This window comes from Oncorhynchus mykiss, chromosome 27 (assembly GCF_057628025.1).
Source record: "Oncorhynchus mykiss isolate SJ-2025 chromosome 27, ASM5762802v1, whole genome shotgun sequence".
Classification (NCBI taxonomy): domain Eukaryota; kingdom Metazoa; phylum Chordata; class Actinopteri; order Salmoniformes; family Salmonidae; genus Oncorhynchus; species Oncorhynchus mykiss.
In genome coordinates, this window is record NC_143048.1 from 1265026 (window position 1) to 1277910 (window position 12885).

A 12885-nucleotide genomic window follows, 5' to 3' on the forward strand; every position below is an offset into this window, starting at 1 on the left:
ATTAGCCCAGCAGGAGAAGCTCTCCCTTGATAAAGATACCCCCACCCCGAGCGGGTCAGACCAGACCTCTTCATTATGTAACCCCACAGACGAGCAACCCCCAGCGGAGAGTCAACCTCCCAGCACAGATTACCACTCCCTCATTGAAATGAAGGACAAATTCACTCAGCTGGAGGTAAGACAGGTGGAGCTGGAACAGCAGGTGATTACACTTCAGTCAGCACAGACCCAGACAACAGTCCAGCACAACAACACCCCCTTAACCAGACCCGGATAGCTGGAGGTGGACAGAGACATATCTGCACTCTGGACTGTGGTGAGACAACTTCAACAGGAGAAAGAGCAGAATCAGGAGAAGAACAGAGCATTAGAGGAGAGGATCATACTGCTGGTGGAGGAGAGGTTGAGGGGGATGGAGGAGAGGGTGAGGGGGACGGAGGGGAGGTTGAGGGGGACAGCGTGTGACAGAGAACAACCCACTAGAGAGGTGGCCACCCCCACAGAGAAGCCAGCAGAACAGCCCACCCCAGCACCTGACAAAAGTCTCGACACCACAGCAGAACAGTCCACACCAGACCCTGACCATAGAGTCGACATCACAGCAGAACAGACAAATGAAGAACCACAAGCCCAGCGGCTCTCACCCCCTCTGAGCACCCCCCTTGTCAGCCACCCTGATAACCCTTTTGACAACCCCCTCACACCCACTGAGGACAAACACAAGACACAGATTGTACTCCTTATGGACTCAAATGGGAAATATATAGAAGAAAGTGTGTCTAAACTCTGGCGTCCAAACACCCAGCACGCCCTCGACCTTCTGTCTGAGGACCAACTAGGTTCACCCAGCCACATAATAATACACACAGGCACAACCGACCCGAGAGCACAGCAGTAAAGGGTGGCCACAGCACTGAAGGGAGTGATTGAAAAGGCTTCTTCTACTTTCCCCAACGCACAAATGGTTATCTCCACCCTGCTACCACGAAAAGACTTCCACCCTGCCACAATACAGCGGGTAAACGCAAGTATTTCCTGTGACTGTGCCTCAAAACCAAATGTTTTCCTGGCCCACCACTCCACCCTGGACTTGAACAGCCTCTATGACCAGGTCCACCTCTACAAGGCAGCAGTGCCCACCTTTGCCCGGACTCTAAAGGACATCGCTCTCAAATGTATCCCCAACACTTCACACAGGAGCAACAGATCAATAGACACCCCACCCTGACCAGCAAGACACCCTCCCAGACCTGCAGGACCCCCCCCTGGACCTACACATAGAGGACCCACGCCAAGAGGAATTACATCCAGACCACAGTACACCCAGACACATCCACACCCCAGGCTCTGCTCACACTTACTGGCCTGAGGCCAAACCACGACCAACAACATTGGACACTCTATGGAACAAAAAGCCTTCACTATATCATCCTGGAATTTCCAAGGCCTGAGGTCATCTGCCTTTGGCCTAAAGAGCAGAAACCCGGACTTCACCAAAGAAATCAGTAATACAGACATTGTCATCCTGCAAGAAACCTGGTATAGAGGAGACGGACCCACTGGTTGCCCTCTAGGTTACAGAGAGCTGGTAGTCCCATCCACCAAACTACCAGGTGTGTTACGGTGCGTGAATGAGGACCCAAAAGCGAATTAACTTAAACAGAGCTTCTTTAATTACCAAACATAGGTAGGCTCAGACGGACCGGCAGATTCCGACAGGACAAGACAAGGTTACAGCAAACATGACGACAGTCTGTTTCAGGCATGAAACACAACAAACAAGAATCCGACAAGGACAGGAACAAAAACAGAGAGAGATATAGGGGACTAATCAGAGGGAAAAGGGGAACAGGTGGGAGAAGGGGTGACGAGGTAGTCAAGAGGAGACAAGGAACAGCTGGGGGAAAGCGGGGGAGAAAAGGTAACCTAACAACGACCAGCAGAGGGAGACAGGGTGAAGGGAAAGGACAGAGACAAGACACAACATGACAGTACATGACAGTACCCCCCCACTCACCGAGCGCCTCCTGACGCACTCGAGGAGGAAACCTGGCGGCAACGGAGGAAATCCTCGATCAGCGCACGGTCCAGCACGTCCCGAGAGGGAACCCAACTCCTCTCCTCAGGACCGTACCCCTCCCAATCTACGAGGTACTGGTGACCACGGCCCCGAGGACGCATGTCCAAAATTCTACGGACCCTGTAGATGGGTGCGCCCTCGACAAGGATGGGGGGGGGGGGGGGGAAGACGAGCGGGGGCGCGAAGGACGGGCTTGATGCAGGAGACATGGAAGACCGGGTGGACGCGACGAAGGTATCGCGGAAGAAGAAGTCGAACTGCGACAGGATTAATGACCCGAGAAATACGGAACGGACCAATGAACCGCGGGGTCAACTTGCGAGAAGCCGTCTTAAGGGGAAGGTTCTGAGTGGAGAGCCAAACTCTCTGACCGCGACAATATCTAGGACTCTTAGTTCTACGCTTATTAGCAGCCCTCACAGTCTGCGTCCTATAACGGCAAAGTGCAGACCTGACCCTCTTCCAGGTGCGCTCGCAACGTTGGACAAAAGCCTGAGCGGAGGGGACGCTGGACTCGGCGAACTGAGATGAGAACAGCGGAGGCTGGTACCCGAGGCTACTCTGAAAAGGAGATAGCCCGGTCGCAGACGAAGGAAGCGAGTTGTGGGCGTATTCTGCCCAGGGGAGCTGTTCTGACCAAGACGCAGGGTTGCGAAAAGAAAGACTGCGTAAGATGCGACCAATAGTCTGATTGGCCCGTTCTGCTTGACCGTTAGACTGGGGGTGAAAGCCGGAAGAGAGACTGACGGAAGCCCCAATCAAACGGCAAAACTCCCTCCAAAATTGAGACGTGAATTGCGGACCTCTGTCCGAAACGACGTCTGACGGAAGGCCATGAATTCTGAAAACATTCTCGATGATGATTTGTGCCGTCTCTTTAGCAGAAGGAAGCTTAGCAAGGGGAATGAAATGAGCCGCCTTAGAGAACCTATCGACAACCGTAAGAATAACAGTCTTCCCCGCTGACGAAGGCAGTCCGGTGACAAAATCTAAGGCGATGTGAGACCACGGTCGAGAGGGAATAGGAAGCGGCCTGAGACGGCCGGCAGGAGGAGAGTTACCGGACTTAGTCTGCGCGCAGACCGAACAAGCAGCCACGAAACGACGCGTGTCATGCTCCCGGGTGGGCCACCAAAAACGCTGGCGAATGGAAGCAAGCGTACCCCGAACGCCAGGGTGGCCGGCTAACTTGGCAGAGTGAGCCCACTGAAGAACGGCCAGACGAGTAGGAACGGGAACGAAAAGAAGGTTCCTAGGACAAGCGCGCGGCGACGGAGTGTGAGTGAGCGCTTGTTTTACCTGCCTCTCAATTCCCCAGACAGTCAACCCGACAACACGCCCCTCAGGGAGAATCCCCTCGGGGTCAGTGGAGGCTACTGAAGAACTGAAGAGACGAGACAAAGCATCAGGCTTGGTGTTCTTAGAGCCCGGACGATAAGAAATCACGAACTCGAAACGAGCGAAAAACAGCGCCCAACGCGCCTGACGCGCATTAAGTCGTTTGGCAGAACGGATGTACTCAAGGTTCCTATGGTCAGTCCAAACGACAAAAGGAACGGTCGCCCCCTCCAACCACTGTCGCCATTCGCCTAGGGCTAACCGGATGGCGAGCAGTTCGCGGTTACCCACATCATAGTTACGTTCCGACGGCGACAGGCGATGAGAAAAATACGCGCATGGGTGGACCTTGTCGTCAGAGAGGGAGCGCTGAGAAAGAATGGCTCCCACGCCCACCTCTGACGCGTCAACCTCGACAACGAACTGTCTAGAGACGTCAGGTGTAACAAGGATAGGAGCGGATGTAAAACGATTCTTGAGGAGATCAAAAGCTCCCTGGGCGGAAACGGACCACTTAAAGCACGTCTTGACAGAAGTAAGGGCTGTGAGAGGAGCTGCCACCTGACCGAAATTACGGATGAAACGACGATAGAAGTTTGCGAAGCCGAGAAAGCGCTGCAGCTCGACGCGTGACTTAGGGACGGGCCAATCAATGACAGCTTGGACCTTAGCGGGATCCATCTTAATGCCTTCAGCGGAAATAACAGAACCGAGAAATGTGACGGAGGAGGCATGAAAAGTGCACTTCTCAGCCTTCACAAAAAGACAATTCTCTAAAAGGCGCTGGAGGACACGTCGAACGTGCTGAACATGAATCTGGAGTGACGGTGAAAAAATCAGGATATCGTCAAGGTAAACGAAAACAAAGATGTTCAGCATGTCTCTCAGGACATCATTGACTAATGCCTGAAAGACAGCTGGAGCGTTAGCGAGGCCGAAAGGAAGAACCCGGTATTCAAAGTGCCCTAACGGAGTGTTAAACGCCGTCTTCCACTCGTCCCCCTCCCTGATGCGCACGAGATGGTAAGCGTTACGAAGGTCCAACTTAGTGAAAAACCTGGCTCCCTGCAGGATCTCGAAGGCTGAAGACATAAGAGGAAGCGGATAACGATTCTTCACTGTTATGTCATTCAGCCCTCGATAATCTATGCAGGGGCGCAGAGACCCGTCCTTCTTCTTGACAAAAAAAAACCCCGCTCCGGCGGGAGAGGAGGAGGGGACTATGGTACCGGCGTCAAGAGCTACAGACAAATAATCTTCGAGAGCCTTACGTTCGGGAGCCGACAGAGAGTATAGTCTACCCCGGGGGGGGGTGGTTCCCGGAAGGAGATCAATACTACAATCATACGACCGGTGTGGAGGAAGAGAGGTGGCCCTGGACCGACTGAACACCGTGCGCAGATCGTGATATTCCTCCGGCACCCCTGTCAAATCACCAGGCTCCTCCTGTGAAGAAGAGACAGAGGAAACAGGAGGGATAGCAGACATTAAACATTTCACATGACAAGAGACGTTCCAGGAGAGGATAGAATTACTAGACCAATTAATGGAAGGATTATGACAAACTAGCCAGGGATGGCCCAAAACAACAGGTGTAAAAGGTGAACGAAAAATTAAAAAAGAAATGGTTTCACTATGATTACCAGAAACAGTGAGGGTTAAAGGTAGCGTCTCACGCTGAATCCTGGGGAGAGGACTACCATCCAGGGCGAACAAGGCCGTGGGCTCCTTTAACTGTCTGAGAGGAATGTCATGTTCCCGAGCCCAGGTCTCGTCCATAAAACAGCCCTCCGCCCCAGAGTCTATTAAGGCACTGCAGGAAGCTGACGAACCGGTCCAGCGTAGATGGACCGACAAGGTAGTGCAGGATCTTGAAGGAGAGACAGGAGTAGTAGCGCTCACCAGTAGCCCTCCGCTTACTGACGAGCTCTGGCCTTTTACTGGACATGAAGTGACAAAATGACCAGCGGAACCGCAATAGAGACAGAGGCGGTTGGTGATTCTCCGTTCCCTCTCCTTAGTCGAGATGCGGATACCTCCCAGCTGCATGGGCTCAGCACCCGAGCCGGCAGAGGAAGATGGTAGTGATGCGGAGAGGGGGGCGACGGAGAGCGCGAGCTCCTTTCCACGAGCTCGGTGACGAAGATCAACCCGTCGCTCAATGCGAATAGCGAGTTCAATCAAGGAATCCACGCTGGAAGGAACCTCCCGGGAGAGAATCTCATCCTTTACCTCTGCGCGGAGACCCTCCAGAAGACGAGCGAGCAAGGCCGGCTCGTTCCAGCCACTGGAGACAGCAAGAGTGCGAAACTCAATAGAGTAGTCTGTTATGGATCGATTGCCTTGACATAGGGAAGACAGGGCCCTGGAAGCCTCCTCCCCAAAATCAGATCGATCAAAAACCCGTATCATCTCCTCCTTAAAGTCCTGATACTGGTTAGTACACTCAGCCCTTGCCTCCCAGATTGCCGTGCCCCACTCACGAGCCCGTCCAATAAGGAGAGATATGACGTAGGCGACACGAGCAGTGCTCCTGGAGTAAGTGTTGGGCTGGAGAGAAAACACAATATCACACTGGGTGAGGAACGAGCGGCATTCAGTGGGCTCCCCAGAGTAACACGGCGGGTTATTGATTCTGGGCTCCGGAGATTCGAAAGCCCTGGAAGTGGCCGGTGGATCGAGGCGGAGATGGTGAACCTGTTCTGTGAGGTTGGAGACTTGGGTGGCCAGGGTCTCAACGGCATGTCGAGCAGCAGACACTTCCTGCTCGTGTCTGCCTAGCATCGCTCCCTGGATCCCGACGGCTGAGTGGAGAGGATCCGAAGTCGCTGGGTCCATTCTTGGTCGGATTCTTCTGTTACGGTGCGTGAATGAGGACCCAAAAGCGAATTAACTTAAACAGAGCTTCTTTAATTACCAAACATAGGTAGGCTCAGACGGACCGGCAGATTCCGACAGGACAAGACAAGGTTACAGCAAACATGACGACAGTCTGTTTCAGGCATGAAACACAACAAACAAGAATCCGACAAGGACAGGAACAAAAACAGAGAGAGATATAGGGGACTAATCAGAGGGAAAAGGGGAACAGGTGGGAGAAGGGGTGACGAGGTAGTCAAGAGGAGACAAGGAACAGCTGGGGGAAAGCGGGGGAGAAAAGGTAACCTAACAACGACCAGCAGAGGGAGACAGGGTGAAGGGAAAGGACAGAGACAAGACACAACATGACAGTACATGACAAGGTGTGAAACAGGGAAGGGACCCAGGGGGTATGCTAATTTGGTATAGAGCAGACCTAACTCACTCCATTAAATTAATCAAAACAGGAACATTCTACATTTGGCTAGAAATTCAAAAGGAAATTATCCTAACAGAGAAAAATGTCCTCCTGTGTGCTACCTATATCCCCCCACTAGAATCCCCATATTTTAATGAAGACAGCTTCTCCATCCTGGAGGGGGAAATCAATCATTTCCAGGCCCAGGGACATGTACTAGTCTGTGGCGACCTAAATGCCAGAACCGGACAAGAACCTGACACCCTCAGCACACAGGGGGACAAACACCTGCCTGGAGGTGACAGCATTCCCTCCCACATATGCCCCCCTAGGCACAACTATGACAACATAACCAACAAAAACGGGGCACAACTCCTGCAGCTCTGTCGCACGCTGGGTATGTACATAGTCAACGGTAGGCTTCGAGGGGACTCCTATGGTAGGTACACCTATAGCTCATCTCTTGGCAGTAGTACTGTAGACTACTTTATCACTGACCTCAACCCAGAATCTCTCAGAGCGTTCACAGTCAGCCCACTGACACCCCTATCAGACCACAGCAAAATCACAGTCTACTTAAACAGAGCAATACCCAATCATGAGGCATCAAAGCCAAAGGAACTGAGTAACATTAAGAAATGCTATAGATGGAAGGAATGCCGTTTGGAAACCTACCAAAAAACAATTAAGCAACAACAAATTCAATCCCTTTTAGACAATTTCCTGGGTAAAACGTTCCACTGTAATAGTGAAGGTGTAAACTTGGCAGTAGAAAATCTTAACAGTATATTTGACCTCTCAGCTTCCCTATCAAATCTAAAAATCTCAAATAGAAAACCAAAGAAAATTAACAATAATGACAAATGGTTTGATGAAGAATGCAAAAATCGAAGAAAGAAATTGAGAAACCTGTCCAACCAAAAACATAGAGACCCGGAAAACCTGAGTCTACGCCTTCACTATGGTGAATCACTAAAACAATACAGAAATACACTACGGAAAAAGAAGGAACAGCATGTCAGAAATCAGCTCAATGCAATTGAAGAATCCATAGACTCTAACCACTTCTGGGAAAATTGGAAAACACTAAACAAACAACACCACGAAGAATTATCTATCCAAAATGGAGATGTATGGGTAAACCACTTCTCCAATCTTTTTGGCTCTATAACAAAGAATAAAGAGCAAAAACATATACATGATCAAATACAGATCTTAGAATCAACTATTAAAGACTACCAGAACCCACTGGATTCTCCAATTACATTGAATGAGTTACAGGACAAAATAAAAACCCTCCAACTCAAAAAGGCCTGTGGTGTTGATGGTATCCTCAATGAAATTATCAAATATACAGACAACAAATTCCAATTGGCTATACTAAAACTCTTTAACATCATACTTAGCTCTGGCATCTTCCCCAATATTTGGAACCAAGGACTGATCACCCCAATCCACAAAAGTGGAGACAAATTTGACCCCAATAACTACCATGGAACATGTGTCAACAGTAACCTTGGGAAAATCCTCTGCATTATCATTAACCTCTTTATCCTACCCCCTCCTTTTTCGAACATTCTGTTAAAAATCGCGCAACTTTTCAGCGTCCTGCTACTCATGCCAGGAATATAGTATATGCATATGATTAGTATGTGTGGATAGAAAACACTCTGAAGTTTCTAAAACTGGTTAAATCACGGCTGTGACTATAACAGAGCGTGTGTTTCATCGAAATCTGAAAAAAGTATCCATGCGCCCCTTTCATGGATTATTTAAAGGAAACCAAATTTAATATGGAGACGGATGCAATTCTTACAGCTTCCACACGATGTCGCCAAAAACATCATTTTCATTGACAAAAATCCATTGAGACATTATCAATAGATCCGTGATTCCATCCAGCCTACCTCAATCGATTTTGGAAGATTGAAAAATGGACACTGTTTTCTTTTGTAGCTGCTATTGAATACAGATCGCCCAGTGATCAATTTGATCGCTTATTAACGTTTACAAATACCTAAAGTTGGGTTATAAAAGTAGGTTGAAGTGTTTTATCAAAGAATATAGGCAACTTATATAATTTTTAAACATGACGTTGCGTGTTGGAAGAGAGCTTTTTTCGTGATGCAGACAGGCCATACAAATTGATATTTTGGGCATTCATGGACGGATTTAATCGGGAAAAATACCAATTTGTGATGTTTATGGGAGTGCCAACAAAGAATATCATCAAAGGTAATGAATGTTTTATATTTTATTTCTGCGTTTTTGTGTAGCGCCGGCTACGCTAATTCTTTTGTTTACGTCGCCTTCAGGCATTTTGGGGTGTTGCATGCTATCAGATAATAGCTTCTCATGCTTTCGCCGAAAAGCATTTTAAAAATCTGACTTGTTGGCTAGATTCACAACGAGTGTAGCTTTAATTCAATACCCTACATGTATATTTTATATTCTCAAATGAACGTTTGAGTTTTAACGAGTACATTTAGCATTTAGCGTAGCGCATTTGCATTTCCAGGTGCCTACTTGAGACGCAGACGTCTCAAGTAGGAGCAAGAAGTTAACAGCAGACTCGTACATTTCCTCAATGAAAACAATGTACTGAGCAAATGTCAAATTGGCTTTTTACCAAATTACCGTACAACAGACCATGTATTCACCCTGCACACCCTAATTGACAACCAAACAAACCAAAACAAAGGCAAAGTCTTCTCATGCTTTGTTGATTTCAAAAAAGCCTTCGACTCAATTTGGCATGAGGGTCTGCTATACAAACTGATGGAAAGTGGTGTTGGGGGTAAAACATACAACATTATAAAATCCATGTACACAAACAACAAGTGTGCGGTTAAAATTGGCAAAAAACACACATTTCTTCACACAGGGTCGTGGGGTTAGACAGGGATGCAGCTTAAGCCCCACCCTCTTCAACATATATATCAACGAATTGGCGCGGGCACTAGAAAAGTCTGCAGCACCCGGCCTCCCCCTGCTAGAATCCGAAGTCAAATGTCTGCTGTTTGCTGATGATCTGGTGCTTCTGTCACCAACCAAGGAGGGCCTACAGCAGCACCTAGATCTTATGCACAGATTCTGTCAGACCTGGGTCCTGGCAGTAAATCTCAGTAAGAGCAAAATAATGGTGTTCCAAAAAAGGTCCAGTCACCAGGACCACAAATACAAATCCCATCTAGACACTGTTGCCCTAGAGCACACAAAAAAACTATACATACCTTGGCCTAAACATCAGCGCCAGAGGTAACTTCCACAAAGCTGTGAACGATCTAAGAGACAAGGCAAGAAGGGCATTCTATGCCATCAAAAGGAACATACATTTCAACATACCAATTAGGATTTGGCTAAAAATACTTGAATCAGTCATAGAGCCCATTGCCCTTTATGGTTGTGAGGTCTGGGGTCCGCTCACCAACCAAGACTTCACAAAATGGGACCAACACCAAATTGAGACTCTGCACGCAGAATTCTGCAAAAATATCCTCTGTGTACAACGTAGAACACCAAATAATGCATGCAGAGCAGAATTAGGCCGATACCCACTAATTATCAAAATCCAGAAAAGAGCCGTTAAATTATATAACCACCTAAAAGGAAGCGATTCCCAAACCTTCCATAACAAAGCCATCACCTACAGAGAGATGAACCTGGAGAAGAGTCCCCTAAGCAAGCTGGCCCTGGGGCTCTGTTCACAAACACAAACACACCCTACAGAGCCCCAGGACAACAGCACAATTAGACCCAACCAAATCATGAGGAAACAAAAAGATAATTAATTGACACATTGGAAAGAATTAACAAAAAAACAGAGCAAATTAGAATGCTATTTGGCCCTACACAGAGAGTACACAGCGGCGGAATACCTGACCACTGTGACTGACCCAAAATTAAGGAAAGCTTTGACTATGTACAGACTCAGTGAGCATAGCCTTGCTATTGAGAAAGGCTGCCTTAGGCAGACATGGCTCTCAAGAGAAGACAGGCTATGTGCTCACTGCCCACAAAATGAGGTGGAAACTGAGCTGCACTTCCTAACCTCCTGCCCAATGTATGACCATATTAGAGAGACATATTTCCCTCAGATTACACAGATCCACAAAGAATTCGAAAACAAATCCAATTTTGAAAAACTCCCATATCTACTGGGTGAAATTCCACAGTGTGCCATCACAGCAGCAAGATTTGTGACCTGTTGCCACGAGAAAAGGGCAACCAGTGAAGAACAAACACCATTGTAAATACAACCCATATTTATGCTTATTTATTTTATCTTGTGTCCCTTAACAGTTCTACATTGTTAAAACACTGTATATATATATATATAATATGACATTTGTAATGTCTTTATTGTTTTGAAACGTCTGTATGTGTAATGTTTACTGTTAATTTTGATTGTTTTTCACTTTATATATTATCTACCTCACTTGCTTTGGCAATGTTAACACATGTTTCCCATGCCAATAAAGCCCTTGAATTGAATTGAATTGAATTGAGAGAGTAAACATGCTGAGGGAGGCGAAGGGAAGGGAGAGGTTTTCCCGAGCTGCAAGAGTGGTGTGTAACTTTCACTCTGCGGAATGTGATTGTTTGAAGTGGTTTCCTGTGGAGTGTTTTTTAAGGAAAGCGGCGTTGGTGGAGTTCACCCTGGCACAGCCCAGCCTTCTGCCCCAAGAGCTGGAAATACAGTCACCCTTCACCTCACCTCAGCACCGTATTGCCACAGAGGTCACCACAGTCCCCCACACGCATATGCAGGCACGCATGCATGCACGCAGGCACATACATACGGTTATCATGTTATACACTTACTTTCACGCACATGCACACATATTGTAAACATACATACATACAGACATGTTTTGACAAACTCGTGTTTTGACACACAGGCAAAGAGAGCGAAGGAAACAAAACCTGCTGTGACTGGGTGAGATAAGGAGGACTTGCTGACTAGAATACTGAGCAAGAGAAAATTAGTGAGGGACTGAGTGAGAGAGACAGAGAGAGGAGAGAGGGAGAGAGGGTGACATATAAAGAGAGAAGTATAGAAAGGGAGAGGGACAGACAGAAAGAGAGAAAGAGGGGGGACAGAGAGAGAAGGAGAGCGATAAGGGAGAGAAGCAGAGAAAGAAAAAAGGGAGAGGAACAGACAGAAAGGGGGGAAAGAGAGGGACCGATAGAGCGAAGGGGAGGAAGGGGGCAGTTTACTCCAGGACCCTGATCTTCCCTGAGTGAAGGTGCTCAGACACACAGACGTCATGAGACATGGGCGAGGTCCTCACTAAACACAAATAATCACCAGCATCACTCTCAAGCACATACACAGTAAAGACACACACACACACACAAACCAGACCTTGCCAAGTTGCCTGGAAAAATGGAACCATAAGAATTGTCACAAGTCTTAAATGTAACTAAATGTAATGGAAAATGAGGGCCAAAAACAGTAACTAGTAATGTTGCATACTCCAAGAAAGGTTAAGATCTCACCTTTCTGGTAAAAAATAGTTATAAATTGTGTAGTCACTTTTGAGGACACAAGCTCAAGTACACAGTACAAATATGATAAAAATATAAAAATACGTAATATTTTAAAACTGTATGAATAAGGCTCCAAATTACTTTGATTTTTTCAAACGACTAACAATAAGATTTGACCTTCCTATTAACTATAAAAAAACATATTTGTATATTTAGTGTTAGAAAAGGTCTCGATCAAAACGTCTGCCCCATCGCTGTGAACGTCTCACAGAGATCTAACTAGTTCCTGAACTCGTTAAGAACTCCCCTTTCGAATCATATTAATCTTGTCTGTCTATGACAAATAGAAAATATTTTTTGTTTAAAATCTATGAATTATTTTACATTATGGGCTATAAATTGAACTCTGACAGTGCTACAGCACTGAAACCCCTCTCTCCTGCTGCGTTACGATGTTAGGATTCCAGGCATATGTGTTGTTAGTGGCTGTGACATAAGAATCAGCCAGGAGTTGATGGACAGTCAGAAGAGTGAATGAAATGGTAGGAGGGACAACCCAGCTTCAAGTGGTGTCAGATTTCACATTCTGCTTTGCACAGGCAAAAGAGACATATTCTGAGCGTGAGAATCAGGACTATTGCTCAATACAAGCCGTTTCGATCTAGCCAGCTGTGGGCCGATGTTGTCCTTAGAAGCA

The 12885-nt window shown here is 47.3% G+C and overlaps 1 protein-coding gene across 12 annotated transcripts in view; it reads right to left on the reverse strand.

Moving 5' to 3' along the window:
• LOC110507290 (endothelin-converting enzyme 2) overlaps nt 1-12885 on the reverse strand; it is a 232875-nt gene that overhangs the window by 87096 nt on the left and 132894 nt on the right. The gene's annotated exons all lie outside the window — the stretch shown is intronic.